We start from the raw sequence: 21,012 nt of genomic DNA, 5'->3' as shown, positions 1-21,012 counted from the left end.
CTCAAGCAGCAGCATGGTGTGGACAGAGCATTGGGTTTTTGCTCTTCACTTATACGTGGCAGCTGCATTTCTTATAGCCATATGGTCTTTTCACTTTGGGCAAGTATTCTGTCTTTTCATTGATTAAAATGAACATGCAGTTTAGCTTGTGTCTGGCACAAAGTAAAAATGTGGGAAATGTTAATTTCCTTTCTTTTCCTAAAATGCCATCAAATTCTTGAGTTTAAGAGAGCAGTCAATTTTGCTTACAAGTGCTGAAGACCAGTTACAGCTGGTTTCTTTTCTGGGGCTGCCTCACATGCCTGCAATTATGACAGAACATAGAAACAAGCATCTTGAAACTCACTCCATAGAAGATGAACAATGAAGTTTTTATTGTCTATGCGTAGTATGTTGATGGATTTTCCTACTGGATTTCTCCTAGAAGTGAGGTAATGCAGACCTGGATGTGTACTTTTTGAAGGAGGGCAGTGAAAGGGAAAAAACCAGAATTGTGTGGTATCTCTTGCAAGAGGATGACAAGCATGAACGAGAAAGTATGAAAGGTATGCGTGGCGGCATTCACATATCTGACCTACTTACAAATTTTCCCTGTGGCTGGCTTTTTCAGGTCGAGAGTCTGAAAGGCTAATGAACTTGTGTCAATGGTTAAAAACAGAAAATAAAGGGTGTCTGGCCAACGTCCTTAACTTCAAGCCAGGCATACTGATGAGAAAGTAAGAAGGAAGAGAAGCAGATGGAAGAATCAAGAGCAGATGCAAGTTATTTAAAAGTAATACAATAATTCAGCAGGAATGGAGTGGAAATTCAGCAACTTATTGGGTATGACATTTGGATAAATTAAACTGAACAGAACTAGGAAACACCAGATAGGAAAAGTAAAATGAGGGTGAAAGCTAGCAGATAAGGAAAGGAAAAGGAGTAAATGAAAAAAAGAGTTTAAGGCAAAGGCAAAGTCATTCACATTTTCCACATATGTTTAACATCCAGATTTTCATTTTTTTAAACAAAAAATTAATCATACATATTTATAAATAACCAGTCATTTAATGCCAAATAAATAAAAAATGGTCTGATTTACTGATTTTCCTCCTTGTTGCCTCTTTATGGCAAACTCACAGATATACATACACACACTTGCATACTCACACAAGGCATATTTAGGAATACACATGTATATGCATCCAGTAATAGCCACACACGCACAGACACATGCATCACACGCATCGCTTTCAATGTTTTTGTGAGATGAAATTTTCAGATTTAGTTTAGTTCATTGCAAAGGCGATAAAAACTTTACGAAATACACATATTCCCTTTTAGCAGAGATCTGCCTTTTATTTTAATTGCTCATTTTTGATCTGTAGATTCTCCAGGGGTTATAGGGCAGTAGGGGTAGAATTATAGATGGACTAAAGAGTTAGGCGAAACCGATGGGAAGCCAGGCAGGTGAAAGATAAATCAAGCCAGAATGAGCTCCAAGAAAAGGGGACACATAAACAGCTAAATCCAAAACACAAAAATGTCTATTAAGTAGAGATAGGAACAACTATTTTTCAAAATTTGTAATACTGATTGCTGATCTTTCTGCACGAGAATCATACTGTGGCCATTCTTACTGATTTATTAAATTGATATCTTGCTTTTAGACATTAAGGAGCATGGCTTGCTTCGTCTAAATCAACATTAAGAAACTTCGAGCGGAATTGTGAATTTCACTTACTAGTGAGTTGGTTTCAAGACAGAGACTGAGTTCATTTGTCAACCTTGGCTTTGCAGGGTAATATTCTTGCTCATGCCTTCAAAGTAAATTTGACTCAGCCTATTGGACATGGAAACAAGTTTCTAAATAAAGGAAACTGTTTTCTCTGCAATTCTGTGTTCGGCAAGTCACATTTTTATTTAGATGCCTGTGTAAATGTCATTATTTTTCACCTTCAAAGATATTATACCCTGAAGGCTGAAAAAATAATCAGGTCTTCATCCCGTCTTTCTCTTTCCTTTTTGTTTCTCCCCGTCCTTTGCACCTGTCTGCCTTTACCATTGCAGCGTAGCTATGATACTTTCCCTATTCATTTCCTCACTGTTGGGTCAGGCCTCAGTGTAGAAGCCTAGACAAAAACACAGAGATGACAATAAAAGCTCCCATGGGAATAAAACAAAAGGGGGAAAACATGAAAAGAACTTGAAAATAAAAGGATACAAAAGCATGGTGTATAAAGGATGCAGGAGTTGAGAAGATGATGGACTTAAGAAAAATGTGATAATGTCATTTTTTAAAAAGTGACATGTTTTCAATAAAAGTCATAGGGAATTGGATTCAAAAGGAAAAGCAAAAAGCGGAAAGGAGAATTCTTTTTGGAAAGTTTCATCACCTAAGAGAAGGATTTTCAGGCAAACCTATTACATTTTGCCACAATCGTGTAACAAAATTTATTACCAAAGACCATGCACCGTAAAAATAAACAATAAGGGAAAGAAAATATAGTTCCTCTTTCGCCTATAAAGTGTGTTTGGAACTGGCCACAAACTCACCTTTAGAGGATGCTGTATTTGTAAAGGATGCCAACCACTTAGAGACCTGAACCTGCTGTCTATTCCACAGAACAGAGCTGTCTATCCAGAGCCGTATAAAAAATGGACATGAATCTGTTTCTATAACAGCTGTGTGGGCTATGGAAAGTGAACCCCATTCTGCATTGTTTGAACTTGGGCAGGTTTTGAATCTATAAATTAGAGATGAGGACATTTTCTCTACGTACCTGGGGTGAGCCACACTGTGCATGTGATAGAATGTGGTTAACTGTAAAGAACCAGATGTATGCAAAGCAGTGCTATGTTACAATGCACCAGTGTCCACCAGTAATTCCAATTTTAGGACACTGGATAGTAAAAACGATGGTTATGAAAATCTGACGGTATTTGGTTCTGAGATGATAGTATCAGAACTGGAATGCTAAGATTTTTTGGTCATTGGATTCCATTCTCCCCCCAGATTAAGGGAACATGTATATAGTTCAAAATCCAATGTATACAAAAGGATAATTAGTGAAATATTTATCCCACCCACATACAAACACTTAATATGTCCTTTAAATATTATACATATAAAATAAAATATTCAGCAAGTGTCATGTTAATAAGTGTTTAGAATTTCTTAAGTTTTTTCTACTATATGTAATATTGCATACGGCCCCTCTCATAACGTTTGTGGAGCTCAGGGAATTAATTCAAATGGAACCTCCACACAATGTGTCTAAATATTAAAAAGTTATAAATCACAAGCTATTAACTAAAATATATTCTATCCCTATTACTTTGATGAATAACATGAAATAGAAAAACATGAATAAAGTTATATTTCTTATATAACTGAAACTTGGCAAAATATAAAAACTGGAATTATTATTGCACGTGTCACAGTATTCTGGTGATACACTGATATTTGGATTGATAATAAAAATAAAAAATATGATTCATTATCTATGTACTCTATGTAATTTATTTTCTTCTTTCATTTTAGCAAAATTACTTAAGATATGTTAATCAAGATTATCAATAATAATATTGGTATTGAACATGTAATTCAAAGAGTAAAAAATTTAAATATGTTTGCATAAAAGTATAAATCAATAATATAAAATATAAATCAATTAGTACAAGTATAAAACATTTATTAAAATTAATTTTTATGTCTTTGAAAAGTTTTGTTTTAAAATAACCACTGAATGCAAAGACAAAAGGAAAATTTGATGACTGAATGTCAAAAATAAAAACTTGAGTATAGATAAATTTATTGTATATTTATTTTTTGAAATTAATTAACCTCACTTAATATTTTAATTATAAATGTAATTAATCAAATGATAATTTTGTGTTAGTAAAATATTTAAATTTAAATTTAATTTAATTTAATATAAAAGTAAAGCTTTTCAGTTCTGGTGTTCAAAGTCCATCCAGTGGCCAAGTTGTAAGGAATCTGTATCATGCCATGATTAGAAAAATTACTAGTTGTTTACATGGGGTAACGTTGCTCAACAAATTACTATTAGCAACTTCTGTGGATACCATCACAATTCAAACGTTAAAATAAACAAAACAAAGCACAGGAAGCAAGAAAATGTATGATCAGCTTCATTGTAAAAAAGAATGCAGGAATCTACCTAAATCAAATCCCTTATGATTATACAGTAGAAGTGACAAATAGAGTCAAAGGATTAGATCTGATAGAGTGCCTGAAGAACTATGGAGAGAGGTTCATAATATTGTACAGGAGGCAGTGACCAAAATTATCCCCAAGAAAAAGATGCAAAAAGGCAAAATGGTTGTCTGAGGAGGCTTTACAAATAGCTGAGAAGGGAAGCAGAAGGCAAAGGAGAAAAGGAAAGATATATCCATCTGAATGCAGTGTACCAAAGAATAACAAGGAGAGATAAGAAAGACTAGAAATCTCTTCAAGAAAATGAGATATCAAGGGAACATTTCATGCAAAGATGGGCACAAAAATGGACAGAAATGGTATGGACCTAACAGACACAGAAGATATTCAGAAGAGGTAGCAAGAATACACAGAAGGATTATTCAAAAAGATCTTAATGACCCAGATAACCATGAAGGTGTGATCACTCACATAGAGCCAGACATCCTCGAGTCCGAATTCAAGTGGTCCTTAGGTAAAGTCACTACTAACAAAGCTAGTGGAGGTGATGGAATACCAGCTGAGCTGTTTCAAATCCTAAAAGATGATGCTTTTATCATCTTTTGAGTGAAAAGTGCTGCACTCAATATGCCAGCAAATTTGGAAAACTTGGCAGTGGCGACAGGGCTGGAAAATGTCAGTATTCATTCCAATCCCATAAGAAGAGTAATACCAAGAATGTTTAAACTACCACACAATTGCAGTCATTGCATATGCTAGCAAGGTCCTGCTCAAAATCCTCCAAGGTAGGCTTCAAGAGTATGTGAACTGAGAACTTCCAGATATTCAAGCTGGATTTAGAAAAGGAGGGAACCAGAGATCAAACTGTTGGATCACAGAAAAAGCAAGAGTATTCTAGAAAAGCTTCTGCTTCTTGACTACTGTAAAGCCTTTGACTGTGGGGATCACAACAAACTGTGGAAAATTCTTCAAGAGATGGGAATACCAGATCACCTGACCTGCCTCCTGAGAAACCTGTATGCAGGTCAAGATGCAACAGTTAGAACCGGACATGGAAGAGTTGACTGGTTCCAAATTGGGAAAGGAGTACATCAAGGATGTATATTGTCACCCTGCTTATTTAACTTCTATGCAGAGTATATCATGTGAAATGCCAGACTAGAAGTACAAGCTGGAATCAAGATTGCTGGGAGAAATATCAATAACCTCAGATATGCAGACAACACCACCCTTATGGCAGAAAGAGGAACTAAAGAGCCTCTTGATGAAGGTGAAAGAGGAGAGTAAAAAAGCTGGCTTAAAACTCAACATTCAAAAAACGAAGATCATGGCATCTGATCCCATCAGATCAGATCAGATCAGATCACTCGATCAGTCGTGTCCGACTCTTTGCGACCCCATGAATCGCAGCATGCCAGGCCTCCCTGTCCATCACCAACTCCCCGAGTTCACTGAGACTCACGTCCATCGAGTCAGTGATGCCATCCAGCCATCTCATCCTCTGTTGGCCCCTTCTCCTCCTGCCCCCAGTCCCTCCCAGCATCAGAGTCTTTTCCAATGAGTCAACTCTTCGCATGAGGTGGCCAAAGTACTGGAGTTTCAGCTTTAGCATCATTCCTTCCAAAGAAATCCCAGGGCTGATCTCCTTCAGAATGGACTAGTTGGATCTCCTTGCAGTCCAAGGGACTCTCAAGAGTCTTCTCCAACACCACACTTCAAAAGCATCAATTCTTCGGTGCTCAGCTTTCTTCACAGTCCAACTCTCACATCCATACATGACCACAGGAAAAACCATAGCCTTGACTAGACGGACCTTTGTTGGCAAGTAATGTCTCTGCTTTTGAATATGCTATCTAGGTTGGTCATAACTTTCCTTCCAAGGAGTAAGCGTCTTTTAATTTCATGGCTGCAGTCACCATCTGTAGTGATTTTGGAGCCCCCCAAAATAAAGTCTGACACTGTTTCCACTGTTTCCCCATCTATTTCCCATGAAGTGGTGGGACCGGATGCCATGATCTTCATTTTCTGAATGTTGAGCTTTAAGCCAACTTTTTCACTCTCTACTTTCATTTTCATCAAGAGGCTTTTTAGTTCCTCTTCACTTTCTGCCATAAGGGTGGTGTCATCTGCATATCTGAGGTTATTGATATTTCTCCTGGCAATCTTGATTCCAGCTTGTGTTTCTTCCAGTCCAGCGTTTCTCATGGTGTACTCTGCATATAAGTTAAATAAACAAGGTGACAATATACAGCCTTGATGAATTCCTTTTCCTATTTGGAACCAGTCTGTTGTTCCATGTCCAGTTCTAACTTTTGCTTCCTGACCTGCATACAAATTTCTCAAGAGGCAGATCAGGTGGTCTGGTATTCCCATCTCTTGAAGAATTTTCCACAGTTTATTGTGATCCACACAGTCAAAGGCTTTGGCATAGTCAATAAAGCAGAAATAGATGTTTTTCTGGAACTCTCTTGCTTTTTCTATGATCCAGCGGATGTTAGCAATTCGATCTCTGGTTCCTCTGCCTTTTCTAAAACTAGCTTGAACATCAGGAAGTTCACGGTTCACATATTGCTGAAGCCTGGCTTGGAGAATTTTGAGCATTCCTTTACTAGCGTGTGAGATGAGTGCAATTGTGTGGTAGTTTGAGCATTCTTTGGCATTGCCTTTCTTTGCGATTGGAATGAAAACTGACCTTTTCCAGTCCTGTGGCCACTGCTGAGTTTTCCAAATTTGCTGGCATATTGAGTGCAGCACTTTCACAGCATCATCTTTCAGGATTTGGAATAGCTCAACTGGAATTCCATCACCTCCACTAGCTTTGTTCGTAGTGATGCTTTCTAAGGCCCACTTGACTTCACCTTCCAGAATGTCTGGCTCTAGGTCAGTGATCACACCATCGTGATTATCTGGGTCGTGAAGATCTTCTTTGTACAGTTCTTCTGTGTATTCTTGCCATCTCTTCCATACAATTTCTGTCCTTTATCGAGCCCATCTTTGCATGAAATGTTCCTTTGGTATTTCTGATTTTCTTGAAGAGATCCCTAGCGTTTCCCATTCTGTTGTTTTCCTCTATTTCTTTGCGTTGATTGCTGAAGAAGGCTTTCTTATCTCTTCTTGCTATTCTTTGTAACTCTGCATTCAGATGTTTATATCTTTCCTTTTCTCCTTTGCTTTTCACTTCTCTTCTTTTCACAGCTATTTGTAAGGCCTCCCCAGACAGCCATTTTGCTTTTTTTGCATTTGTTTTCCATGGGGATGGTCTTGATCCCTGTCTCCTGTACAATGTCATGAACCTCATTCCATAGTTCGTCAGGTACTCTATCTATCAGATCTAGGCCCTTAAATCTATTTCTCACTTCCACTGTATAATCATAAGGGATTTGATTTAGGTCATACCTGAATGGTCTAGTGGTTTTCCCTACTTTCTTCAATTTCAGTCTGAATTTGGCAATAAGGAGTTCATGGTCTGAGCCACAGTCAGCTCCTGGTCTTGTTTTTGCTGACTGTATAGAGCTTCTTCATCTTTGGCTGCAAAGAATATAATCAATCTGATTTCGGTGTTGACCATCTGGTGATGTCCATGTATAGAGTCTTCTCTTGTGTTGTTGGAAGAGGGTGTTTGTTATGACCATTGCATTTTCTTGGCAAAACCCTATTAGTCTTTGCCCTGCTTCATTCCATATTTTAAGGCCAAATTTGCCAGTTACTCCAGGTGTTTCTTGACTTCCTACTTTTGCATTCCAGTCCCCTATAATGAAAAGGACATCTTTTTTGGGTGTTAGTTCTAGGAGGTCTTGTAGGTCTTCATAGAACCGTTCAACTTCAGCTTCTTCAGCGTTACTGGTTGGGGTATAGACTTGGATTACTGTGATATTGAATGGTTTGCCTTGGAAATGAACAGAGATCATTCTGTCATTTTTGAGATTGCATCCAAGTACTGCATTTCGGACTCTTTGTTGACCATGATGGCCACTCCATTTCTTCTGAGGGATTCCTGCCCGCAGATGTAATGGTCATCTGAGTTAAATTCACCCATTCCAGTCCATTTCAATTCGCTGATTCCTAGAATGTTGACATTCACTCTTGCCATCTCTTGTTTGACCACTTCCAATTTGCCTTGATTCATGGACCCGGCATTCCAGGTTCCTATGCAATATTGCTCTTTACAGCATCGGACCTTGCTTCTATCACCAGTCACATCCACAGCTGGGTATTGTTTTTGCTTTGGCTCCATCCCTTCATTCTTTCTGGAGTTATTTCTCCACTGATCTCCAGTAGAATATTGGGCACCTACTGACCTGGGGAGTTCCTCCTTCAGTATCCTATCATTTTGCCTTTTCATACTGTTGATGGGGTTCTCAAGGCAAGAATACTGAAGTGGTCTGCCATTCCCTTCTCCAGTGGACCACACTCTGTCAGATCTCTCCACCATGACCTGCCCATCTTGGGTTGCCCCACAGGCATGGCTTAGTTTCATTGAGTTAGACAAGGCTGTGGTCCTAGTGTGATTAGATCGACTAGTTTTCTGTGAGTATGGTTTCAGTGTGTTTGCCCTCCAATGCCCTCTTGCAACACCTACCGTCTTACTTGGGTTTCTCTTACCTTAGGCTTGGGGTATCTCTTCATGGCTGCTCCAGCAAAGCGCAGCCATTGCTCCTTACCTTGGACGAGGGGTAGCTCCTCACCGCTGCCCTTCCTGACCTTCAACGTGAGATAGCTCCTCCAGGCCCTCCTGCACCCGTGCAGCCAGGGCTCCTTGGACGTGGGGTTGGTGCTCCCGGCCACCGCCCCTGGACTCGGGCGTGGGGTTGCTCCTCTGGGCCGCTGCCCCTGGCCTAGGGCTTAGGGGCGTTGGGTAGCTTATCCTCCCGCCCACTGCCCCTGGCCTCGGGCTTAGGGGTATGGGGTAACCCCTCCCATCGCCGCCCCTGACCTCGGATGTGGATGTGGGGTAACCTCTCATCGCCTCCCCTGACCTCGGACGCTGGGTATCTCCTCTCGGCCGCCCCCCTGACCTCAGACACGGGGTAGCTCCTATTGGCCATTCCTGTGCCGTTGCAGTCTGGTACTCTTGGCCGCTGCCCCTGACCTCAGACGTGGGGTAACTCCTCTTGGCCGCTGCCCTTTGGGCATGGGGTCCTCCTGGCTTCTGCCCCTGACCTCGGATGTGGGGTGGCTCCTCTTGCCTGCACTTTAGCGCGCCCGCCACCTGCTCTATCACTTCATGTCAAATAGATGGGAAAACAATGGAAACAGTGAGCAACAACATTTCTTGGGCTCCAAAATCACTGCAGATGGTGACGCAGCCATGGAATTAAAAGATGCTTGCTCCTTGGAAGAAAAGTTATGACAAATCTAGAGAATGAATTAAGAAGCAGAGACATTACTTTGCTGATAGTCAAGGCTATGGTTTTTCCAGTAGTCATGTATGGATGTGAGAGTTGGACCATAAAAAAGGCTGAATGCCGAACAATTGATGCTTTTGAACTGTGGTGTTGGAGAAGACTCTTGAGAGGCCTTTGGACTGCAGGAAGATCAAACCAATCAATCCTAAAGGAAATCAACCCTGATTATTCATTGGAAGGACAGATGCTGAAGCTGAAGCTCCAATACTTAGGCCACCTGATGCAAAGAGCTGACTCATTAAAAAACCCTGATGCTGGGAAAGACTGAAGGCAGGAGGAGGAGGGGACGACAGAGGATGAGATGGTTGGATGGCATCACTGACTCAATGGACATGAGTTTGAGCAAGCTCTGGGAGATCATCAAGGACAGGGAAGCCTGGCGTCCTGCAGTCAATGGGGTCTCGAAGAGTTGGACACAGCAACAACTGCATTCTTGCCATCTGAGAGGAACATTTAAGTTATTAGTCTTTGCCCTTAGCAAATGCTTCTGTAGCCTATACTTCTCCTATTCCCCAAGGCAGTGGTCATTTATGATGCTGGCAATGGCACAGCCCACAAATTTCTAGCATATTTGGATAGAGTCACCTTTCATTTGAAGACATAGGGCAAAAAACGTGGAGATTTTCCTTGGGAACTGAATGGCATTAAGAACGTGAACAGATGTTTAGAGGGGCAATTTGCATTATCCTGGGCTGAGTGCCAGATGCTGTGTGACAAACGTGTTCCCGTACTCTTTAATAAATCCATTGTGTGGGTGTGATAAGTAGAACCTTCTCAAACCATCAAAAGTGGCCTTTTTTGCCCATGTTAAATATTTCATACTGAAGGGACTATCTCTGAATATGTTTTATTTATAGAGTCTGCAGGACGAATTCCTTGGAAATCAATTTTATCAAAGGGTATAGTAGGCATTTTAATTGTTGGCAGATATTGCCAAATTGCTCTTCTCAGTGATTGTGCAATTTGCAATCTCATCAGAAATATAAAAAATGGCTATTTCCCACATCCTCATTATCAGAGTATTTTAGCAAACTTTAGTGATCTTTGCCAATGTTAGGTGAAAAATAATACCTAGTTGTAGTTTGCATTTCTCTTATTATGGGTCAGGTGAGCAGCTCTTCATATATTTACATTGCTATTCATATTTTCTATCTAGTAAAAACTCTTCATACCCATTGTGGATATTTCTACTGGGTTATTCATCTTTTGCTTTTTGATTTGTAGATGCTCTTCATATTTGTTTTGTCATGAATTGCAACGTTTCCCCCAGGATTTTTCTTTCTTCTTCTTCTTCTTTTTTTTTTTTTGCTTTGTTTTTCTGCTATTACATACAAAGATTTAAGACATTCTTATGTAGTCAAATTTATTAATAATTTATTTATGACTGCTGGGATTTAAACAAATAATACTTTAAAGGCCTTTCCCACTTGAAAATAAAAATTAAATACTCCTCATGTCTTCTTTAAATTTTTTAAGGTTTTATTTTCACCTTTAAATCTTTGATCTATTTGGGATTTATTTTTGTGGATATTGTGAGGTGCTGCTGCTAAGTCGCTTCAGTCGTGTCCGACTCTGTGCGACCCCATAGACGGCAGCCCACCAGGCCCCGCCGTCCCTGGGATTCTCCAGGCAAGAACACTGGAGTGGGTTGCCATTTTCTTCTCCAATGCATAAAAGTGAAAAGTGAAAGTGAAGTCGCTCAGTTGTTTCTGACTCTTAGCGACCCCATGGTCTGTAGCCTACCAGGCTCCTCCATCCATGGGATTTTCCAGGCAAGAGCACTGGAGTGGGGTGCCATTGCCTTCTCCGATTGTGAGGTAAGTAGTCAATATTTTTCTCTGATGGATAGTCTGGTGTTCCAACAATATAACAGTATTTTATCTTTAAAGTAAGATTTGAACTATCCAATTTGAAATATTATCTTCAGTGTATTTAAATTTAAATATATATTTGAGTCTTTTTAAGGGGCTTCTAGACTGTTTTATCTATTTGCATATTCATATTATGGCTTGTATCATATTATTTAATTATTGTAACTTTAGTCTACATTTTATTATTTTGTAGGGCTAATCTCACATTGGGATTCCCTGGTGACTCAGTGGTAAAGAATATGTCTGCCAATGCAGGAGACGTGGGAGATCTTCCCTTTGGTTGGGAAGATCCCCTGGAGAAGGAAATGGCAGCCCACTCTGGATTCTTGCTTGGGAAATTCCATGGACAGACAAGCCTGGTTGGCTATAGTCCTTGGGATCGCAAAGAGCTGGACACGATTGAGTGACTAAACAACAACAATGACAATCTCACATTACAAATCTTTTCCACCAAACTTTTGTACTATTCTTGTTTTTTCCTTTTTCTTTTTATGGACCAGAATAAATTATTTTAGTTCCAAAAGTAATCCCTTTGGTAGACTTTGGATTTGTGCGAATTGTTAAACTAACGAAAACTTACAGCTTTAAGATGATAAAACTTTCTGCAAAAATGTGGAATGTCTTTCCATTAGTTTAAAAAAATTTTTGTGGGACTTTACTCAGTCGCTCAGTTGTGTCCAACTCTTTGTGACCCCATGGACTGCAGCATGCCAGGCCTCCATGTCCATCCCAACTCCCAGAGTTTACTCAAACTCATGTCCATTGAGATGGTGATGCCATCCAACCATCTCATCCTCTGTCATCCCTTTCTCCTTGCTCCTTCAATGTTTCCCAGCATCAAGGTCTTTTCAAATGAGTCAGCTCTTCACATCAGGTGGCCAAAGTATTGGAGTTTCAGCTTCAGCATTAGTCCTTCCAATGAATAATCAGGGTTGATTTCCTTTAGGATTGACTGGTTGGATCTCCTTGCAGTCCAAGGGACTCCCAAAAGTCTTCTCCAACAACACAGTTTAAAAGCATCAATTTTTTGGCACTCAGCTTTCTTTATAGTCCAACTCTCACATCCACACATGACTGCTGGAAAAATCATAGCCTTGACTAGATGGACCTTTGTTGGGAAAGTAATGCCTCTGCTTTTTAATACGCTGTCAAGGTTGGTCATAACTTTTCTTCCAAGGAGTAAGCGTCTTTTAATTTCATGGCTGCGGTCACCATCTGCAGTGATTTTGGAGCCCCCCAAAATAGAGTCTGTTATTGTTTTTGCATCTATTTGCCATGAAGTGATGGGACTGGATGCCATGATCTTCGTTTTCTGAATGTTGAGCTTTAAGCCACCTTTTTCACTTTCCTCTTTTACTTTCATCAAGAGGCTCTTTCTTCTTCACTTTCTGCCATAAGGGTGGTGTCATCTGCATATCTAAGGTTATTGATATTTCTCCCAGCAATCTTGATTCCAACTTGTGCTTCATCCAGCCCAGCGTTTCTCATGATGTACTCTGCATATAAGTTAAATAAGCATGGTGCCAATATACAGCCTTGATGTACTCCTTGATGTACTCCTTTTCCTATTTGGAACCAGTCTGTTGTTCCATGTTCAGTTCTAACTGTTGCTTCCTGACCTGCATGCATATTTCTCAGGAGGCAGGTCAGGTGGTCTGGTATTTCTATCTCTTTCAGAATTTTCCACAGTTTATTGTGATCCACACAGTGGAACTCTTTGGCATAGTCAGTAAAGCAGAAATAGATGTTTTCCTGGAACTCTCTTGCTTTTTCCATGATCCAGCAGATGTTGGCAATTTGATCTCTGGTTCCTCTGCTTTTCTAAAACCAGCTTGAACATGAGGAAATTCACGGTTCACATATTGCTGAAGCCTGGCTTGGAGAATTTTGAGCATTACTTTACTAGCATGTGAGATGAGTGCAATTGTGCGGTAGTTTGAGCATTCTTTGGTGTTGCCTTTCTTTGGGATTGGAATGAAAACTGACTTTTTCCAGTCCCATGGCACTGCTGAGTTTTCCAAATTTGCTGACATATTGAGTGCAGCACTTTCGCAGTATCACCTTTTAGGATTTGAAATAGCTCCACTGGAATTCTGTCACATCCACTAACTTTGTTCATAGTGGTGCTTCCTAAGGCCCACTTGACTTCACATTCCAGAATGTCTGGCTGTAGGTGAGTGATTACACCATCATGATTATCTGGGTCATGAAGATATTTTTTTTATAGTTCTGTGTATTCTTCTGTGTATTCTTGCCATCTCTTCTTAATATCTTCTGCTTCTTTAGGTCCATACCATTTCTGTCCTTTATTGGGCCTATCTTTACATGAAATGTTCCCTTGGTATCTCTAATTTTCTTGAAGAGATCTCTAGTCTTTCCTATTCTATTGTTTTCCTCTATTTCTTTGCACTGATATTAAAGCACTTTAAAATTGTTTTGTATAGCTTCTGCACTTTTCTTATTAAATTTATTCATATATATTTTGCATTTTTTGGTAGTCATGTAAATTAGGGCCTTTTATTTCTTCTAATTTTTACATGTATACATGAAAATTATTTCTTTCCACATATTGCTTTTATTGAGCTAATACATTATTTAATTCTTTTTGTTACCAGTACTAAGATCTTAGTTTCTCAGTTGATTTTATTGAGTTTCTAGGCACTCATCCCTTTTAAAAATTATGAGCCATAACACTTTTACTTTCTCCTTACATGATTTTTCTCTCTTTCTTCAGGTACCAAATTTTATTAACTTCCTAGATGCTTCAGGGTAATATGAAGTGTCAGTGACATAAGTGAACTTGTTCCAGACTTTAATGGGACTCTTCTAGTATTTCCCCATTAATTGTGGTAACTTTCAGGTTGCTGCATATATTTGCCATGTTAATGAAGTATCTATTCACAGTTTATCATTTTTCTTTAACTCTTAGAAATAGATACTAAATTTCATTAGATGACTTTAGTACCTTTGGAAATGGCAATGTATTTCTCTTTTTGTCCTTTAAGTAATTTTACTATTTCTTCTTAAATTTTACTTTTTATCCTTACTTTAAGTAATTTTATAAATAAATTTCCTGGCATTTAATCCTATAATTCTTTGCAATTGCAGGGTAAACTCCTCTGAATTGTGTTATTTTATTCCTTTATTATGCTTCTGTATTGTTTCCCAATATATTATGGCATTTTTTGCTTTAATATTCATAGGAAAATTTTTGTTTGAATTTAAAAAATTGTGGTATAAATATTATGCTGACTTTTCAAAGTTCTCCTTTTTCTATGATCTGGAAGAACTGTCCTCCTTTGCCATGTGTATGTCCTTTGTCTTGGGCACCATTGGAGTTTTGATTACATAGGTTGGTATTTTGGAGGTTATGTGTGTTAAAGTACTGATTTGTCTAGAATGACTCTGTAAGTCAAGTGTTTTCATATACAAAATTCTTAGCCCTCTAAAAATCCAGTGTCATATCTCAACACACCCCATCTCTGTCAGCCAAAGTGGATGACATCGTGACAAATCTCTACTTGTCCTCCAGGGTCCTGTTCAAATGATACCTTCTTCATAAAGACTTCCTGGTCCCTCCAACTTCAAAATGAGCTCTTTCTTTGAGGATTATTTTAGGTTTTTTTCACTTATTTATTTATTTATTTCCCCAGCATTATGATTTATTTATTTTATTTATTTTTTATATGATATTATACATGTTTTAATGCCATTCTCCCAAATCATGCCCCCCCTCCCTCTCCCACAGAGTCCAAAAGACTGTTCTATACATCTGTGTCTCTTTTGCTGTCTCGCATACAGGGTTATTGTTACCATCTTTCTAAATTCCATATATATACGTTAGTATACTGTATTGGTGTTTTTCTTTCTGGCTTACTTCACTCTGTATAATAGGCAACCTAGATGTCCATCAGCAGATGAATGGATAAAAAAGCTGTGGTACATATACACAATGGAGTATTGCTGCTGCTGCTACTGCTGCTGCTAAGTCGCTTCAGTCGTGTCCGACTCTGTGCGACCCCATAGACGGCAGCCCACCAGGCTCCCCTGTCCCTGGTATTCTCCAGGCAAGAACACTGGAGTGGGTTGCCATTTCCTTCTCCAATGCATGAAAGTGAAAAGGGAAAGTGAAGTCGCTCAGTCATGTCCGACCCTCAGTGAACCCATGGACTACAGCCTACCAGGCTCCTCCATCCATGGGATATTCCAGGCAAGAGTACTGGAGTGGGGTGCCATTGCCTTCTCCGCAATGGAGTATTACTCAGCCATTAATAGAATACATTTGAATCAGTTCTAATAAGGTGGATGAAACTGGAGCCTATTATTTATTTTTAATTAAAAAATTTTATTGGCATATAGTGGATTTACAATATTCTGTTAGTTTCAGGTGTAGACCATAGTAATTGAGATTCTTGTCTTTAAACGTTAAAAAGAAAAACCTTCTGACACACAGCAGCTTTCTGATGCATGTTATTCTACAGATTCATTAGATGTTTGTAGGCATTAGACAAAATGTTTTCACAATATTGTATTATTTAACCCTCACCACAGCCCTGTGATTTGAACAGTTATAGATAAATGAATGTTAACCTAGAGAAAGAGTCAATACTTCTTTTTTAGGTCACAGAGCTAGTAGGCTACAAACTAGGAATTCAACGTAAGTCTATCTGATTCAAAACTATTTTTTCCACCAGATCATGTTGATGAAACAGCAGATCATTTTTACAGTTATTTTGTAACTCTTCCTCTCCCATATGAGATTCCAAGACACCTCACGATCTGGTTGTGTGCTATTTCTCTTCGAATCCTCTATACCTTCTTGTACATGGGAGAAAGGGAACAAAAGCTAATCAGATTGGTAGAGATAAACAGAATGAGTATCTCAAATTTGATCCCAATAAAATTTCAAAATGAATTATAGAGATTTACTCATGCTTTTAATCTCTATTTATATTTCATTAATCCACACATTTATAAGTTCTTGGCAGAAGAGTTTTTAGAAGGATTTCTGGAGCCATAGGATATGGGGTTTGCTTTCATCGTTATCTGATTATGGAGGCTGCTGGTGGATGTTTTCTGAGGCCAGGTCATTGGCAGAATTTCCAGTGTTAATTGGCTGCAGTTTATCTTGATACTGGAAAACTGTGGGGTGCTGCTTACTCCTTACCTCCTGGGTGTCTGATTGCTTTCTGGGCAAGCCAGATCTTCATCAGAGCTTTATCTAGAAGTGATAGCTTCCTCTTTTCAAACCCTGTAGAACTCTATCTGTACCCCTCTTTTGTCATCTCTCACTTCCCACCTGGCATTACAATGATTTATGTACATAGCTAAAATCCCTTATTACTTGGTGAGCATCTTACGATCAGAGGCTATATTGCATTAATTCCCCACTGTGCTCACATGGTGCTTGGCACATAGTAGGAGCTCAATAGATTAAAAAAGTGATTAAAATAGGTTCTAAATTCAGCAAATATTGCTCCCTCTATATGACTAGTGCCATTTCAGCATTTTTGCTTCTGCCCACTATTCATGTGGGTGGTATGAGCTTAAATTGCTGAAAAGGGATGTAATTTCCCTTGTTAATATAATTACTACCATATATTATCACAGCACTAAAGTCATAACATTCTCATTTTCGGTGGCCCATACACATCACCAAAATTTTCTTTAGAGGAGAAATTTATCATGTTTGTTTTCAGTCTCAGAGTGAACTGTTGCCAAATCTGGTGAATATGTGCTCAGTCCCCTTTGAGTGACAAGTGTGTGAGTAGGGGGAATATTTCACCTCTTATGGAAAAAAAGTGAGGCTCTTAACCAGATAATTTATCAACTGCTTAGATTCCTAATTCAGAGCAGGGTGGGTAGTGAGCATACGTTTCTCTATGGTTTTTTATAATTTGGGAGAATAATGAATGAGGAACTGAAAATCTGGAGAGGCAGTAGGGGAGGGAATATTTGAATCCTGCATTATAATAACTGCAGGCCCACCTGGGGCAGGTGAATGGCCTTATCAGCTGCACTCAGGGTGGACAAGGACAGAATTTTGAATTGTGTGTGAGCAGCCTGCAACAGTCATCAACAAAGTCTAATATATGTTTATTTTTGCTTTTGGGGAAAGAGATCCTGGTTCTAGGAGTCTTGTCTCAGCCTACGACTTAAAGGGACTGTACTTGAAGCAAGATAGATCTGGTCTTTGTCATGCTTGTGGGGCGGACAGAAGTGGGATACCTGTCCTGCCTGCTAGGGCTGATGCTGGAAGGGCATTGTGGTGGGGAGGTCATGGCATCTGAGGACTGCTTCAACTTCTAACCAAGGCTCCCTGAAGATAGCACCAAGGTCAGGGTCATGTTTCAGTAGTCATCAGGGCCTCATGTCAGGGAGTCTAGGAGGGTGGTCCTTGGGGGCAGAGTCAAGCTCAGGGTCCAGGGCCCAAGTATGGCTAGGATTTTTACAGATAAGCCAAGAGACGGCTCCTCTGGAGAGGAAGAGTCTACAATGGAGGAGCTGAAGAACAGATTCTGAACCGGGACATTTGCCACATGGACACTAGAACTTTCAATTTCTAGTTAACTTTTAAACTTCTTGCTCAGTAACATCCATTTCCTTGTTGCTTCAACTCCAAAATGTCATTAGCCCTTTCTAGCAGTTTTCATTTGCAGTGGCTTTTTAAATTTATTTTTGGCTGCGCGGATCTTCGTTGCTGCACTCAGGCTCTCTCTAGCTGCGGAGAGCAGGGGCTGTTCTCTGTTGCAGTATGGGCTTCTCATTGCGGTGGCTTCTCTAGGCACACGGCTTCAGTAGTTGCGGCATGCGGGCTTAGTTGCCCCACGGTGTGTGAGTCTTCCCAGGTGGTGCTAGTGGCAAAGAGCCTGCCTGCCAGTGTAGGAGACATAAGAGACATGGGTTCGATCCCTGGGTTGGGAAGATGTCCTAAAGGAGGGAATGGCAACCAACTCCAGTATTCTTGCCTGGAGAATTCCATGGACTGAGGAGCCTGGTGGGTTACATCCCATAGGGTTGCAGAGTCAGACACAATTGAAGTAAATGACTTGGCAGGGTACTCATGTGTGGGATCTTAGTTCCCTGACCAGGGATCGAACCCACTTGCCCTGCATTTGTATTTTTACACTGCCCTGCAGGTGTATTTTTAACCACCTGACCACCAAGGAAGTCCTTGCTTTGGCTTTTAACCCTGCTGTATATTAGTCACTTGGATGACTCTAAAACACATGTCCAGGCCCTGCCCTTGGACATGTATTTATATATACACACATATATAAGTGTACATATGTATGCAGATGTGCACACATATGTATATCTAAATTAACACGCATATGTATGTGTGTGTGTATTTATACCCTGGAGATGTGAGTGCACAGTCAGGCTGACAACACTGACAACTCCATGACAGGAGAGGCAGGGAGTGGAGGCTTGAGCAACCCCTAGAGGCCAGCAGGAACATTACCAAACAAGGAAGCACAGGCAGTAAGTTTGTGCCTTATAGCTGCTATTTACAAAATATTCTGGCCAAACACTTTCTTTGTGAACTCATCGGGTCCTCACTCGATCTCACATGAGATTTTCTTAACTCTCTTTTACAGATAAGAACACTAAGGTTCATGGTTCCTCAGAGGAACTGGACCTTGAATCTAGGTTAGAGTGCAACCATTGCTTCGTAGGTCTGTCTAATAGAGCTGTTGTAGTAATTTCAGCCTAAGTTATGAGGCATTGTAGTAATGAGATTAAGAACTAGGGGTCTGGAGTTGGACTTAAATTAAAATCCTGGCTTTGCTATATAAAGCTAGGTGATTTTAACAAGTTACTTAACTTCTCTGACCCTCCGTTTTCTTGCCTGTAGAATAGGAGTATCATGGTTGTGAGGCTTAAGTTAGATACTTCTTGTAAAGCTCTTAGGATACTAGCTGGCACAGATTAAATATCCAGGGAGCATGGCCTGTTATTATTGGAACTGGCTCGGAATAGAAAATGCAGGGTGTTGAGCCCAGAAACCCAGTGATAAGGAATGGGAAAAGGTATTTCAGCAGAGGGGTGGAGTCTTGTATGAATTTTCTGTGCCAGCCTCAAGTGGTTAAGGAATGGGGAAAATGAGGACATTGCAAATAAATCAATGATGCTCTCAGGTGCTTCCTTTCTCTGTGTCTTTATACTGAAACCCTCCCCCCCATTGCTCCACTGTCTTCTACCCAGCATGCTTTCTGCTAACTGTGATCCAATGCTCAGGCTCAGTTGCAGGTGACAGTGGCTTAAGAAGGTACGCATCCTAAGGTACTCACTTAACCTTTATTAAGAAACTCAATTAACCTTCAAGATCTGAAGGAATTAATCTTCAATGGTGAAATATAAGGCCCTGTGGGGGGTAATGAGGCCGGGGCTGCTCCTTTGCCACCCAAGGTGGATTGCTGCCACACCTGCTTGAGGCACCATCACCCACTAGATGGCTACCCCAAAGGCCAAAGGGGACCACCTCTACTTTGCTTCTGTGTCCCCCGTAGTCTTGTGTATGGCCCTGGGGGACACAGTGAATTCTCAAAACCCTTTTGTTGAGCAGAATTTGAAGAACATATTTAGTTGTCATCTTAATGTTCCTTCTATCTAGGTATGTATGAATGCTTAATAAACTTTGTTGGAAGATTTTGAAAAATGTTACTACAGTAACTGATTATTTTATACACAATACAAAATTTAAAAATTTAAATCTAATTTATAAAATTGAAATACATTTAATTTTTTCCCATAAGTTCATTTATTCATTCAGCAAACATATATTGAGTGTCTACTCTGTGGCCTGTTGCTAAAGAACCTTTTTGGGTTGAGGAAATTCTTTCAAGAACCCCTGAGCTACTCTCCTTTACAGTCTATGTGATTATGACCCATCTCTTCTTTAGGCAACTTTTCAGTCAAGGAAATGCCTGATCATTTGAATCATGACCCATATTCTTTAGCTTTTGACTCTTTCTCACTCATATTTAAGTGCTTTTTGAATGGATGTTTAAACTCTATGTATCTCCAGGACTTCCCTGATGGTCCAGTGTTTAAGAATTTTGCTTGCAATGCTGGGGATGTGGGTTTGATCCCTGGTCAGGAAAATAAGATCTCACATGCTGCAGGGTAACTAAACCTACTTGCTGCAACTACTGAGTCTTAGTGCTCAGGAGCATGCGTGCTGCATTTAGAGAGTCTGCATGCCATAATTAGATAGTCCCTGTGCGTTGCATCGTGAGACCCCACATGACGCATCAAAGATCCCTCATGCCGCAATGAAGACCTGATGAGGCCAAATAAAGGAGTATGTAAATATGTATTCTAAAAAGGCTGCTGCTGCTGCTGCTGCTAAGTCGCTTCAGTCGTGTCCGACTCTGTACGACCCCATGGACTGCAGCCCACCAGGCTTCTCCGTCCATGGGATTCTCCAGGCAAGAACACTGGAGTGGGTTGCCATTTCCTTCTCCATTCTAAAAAGGCAGTCAATTAAAAAAATAGAATAATCCTTCACCTCTCAGTTAGTGGTCAAGACTGATAGAGATTTCACCAAAAGACTTTGGCGTTCATCTCTCAC

General features: G+C 39.9%; 1 long non-coding RNA gene across 1 annotated transcript in view; it reads left to right on the top strand.

Moving 5' to 3' along the window:
• LOC133248927 (uncharacterized) overlaps positions 1-21,012 on the top strand; it is a 188,521-nt gene that overhangs the window by 146,875 nt on the left and 20,634 nt on the right. The window lies entirely within an intron of this gene.

Source organism: Bos javanicus, chromosome 5, assembly GCF_032452875.1.
Source record: "Bos javanicus breed banteng chromosome 5, ARS-OSU_banteng_1.0, whole genome shotgun sequence".
NCBI lineage: Eukaryota > Metazoa > Chordata > Mammalia > Artiodactyla > Bovidae > Bos > Bos javanicus.
Note: the sequence above shows the minus strand (reverse complement) of the source record. Positions and strands in the feature narration are given on the sequence as shown.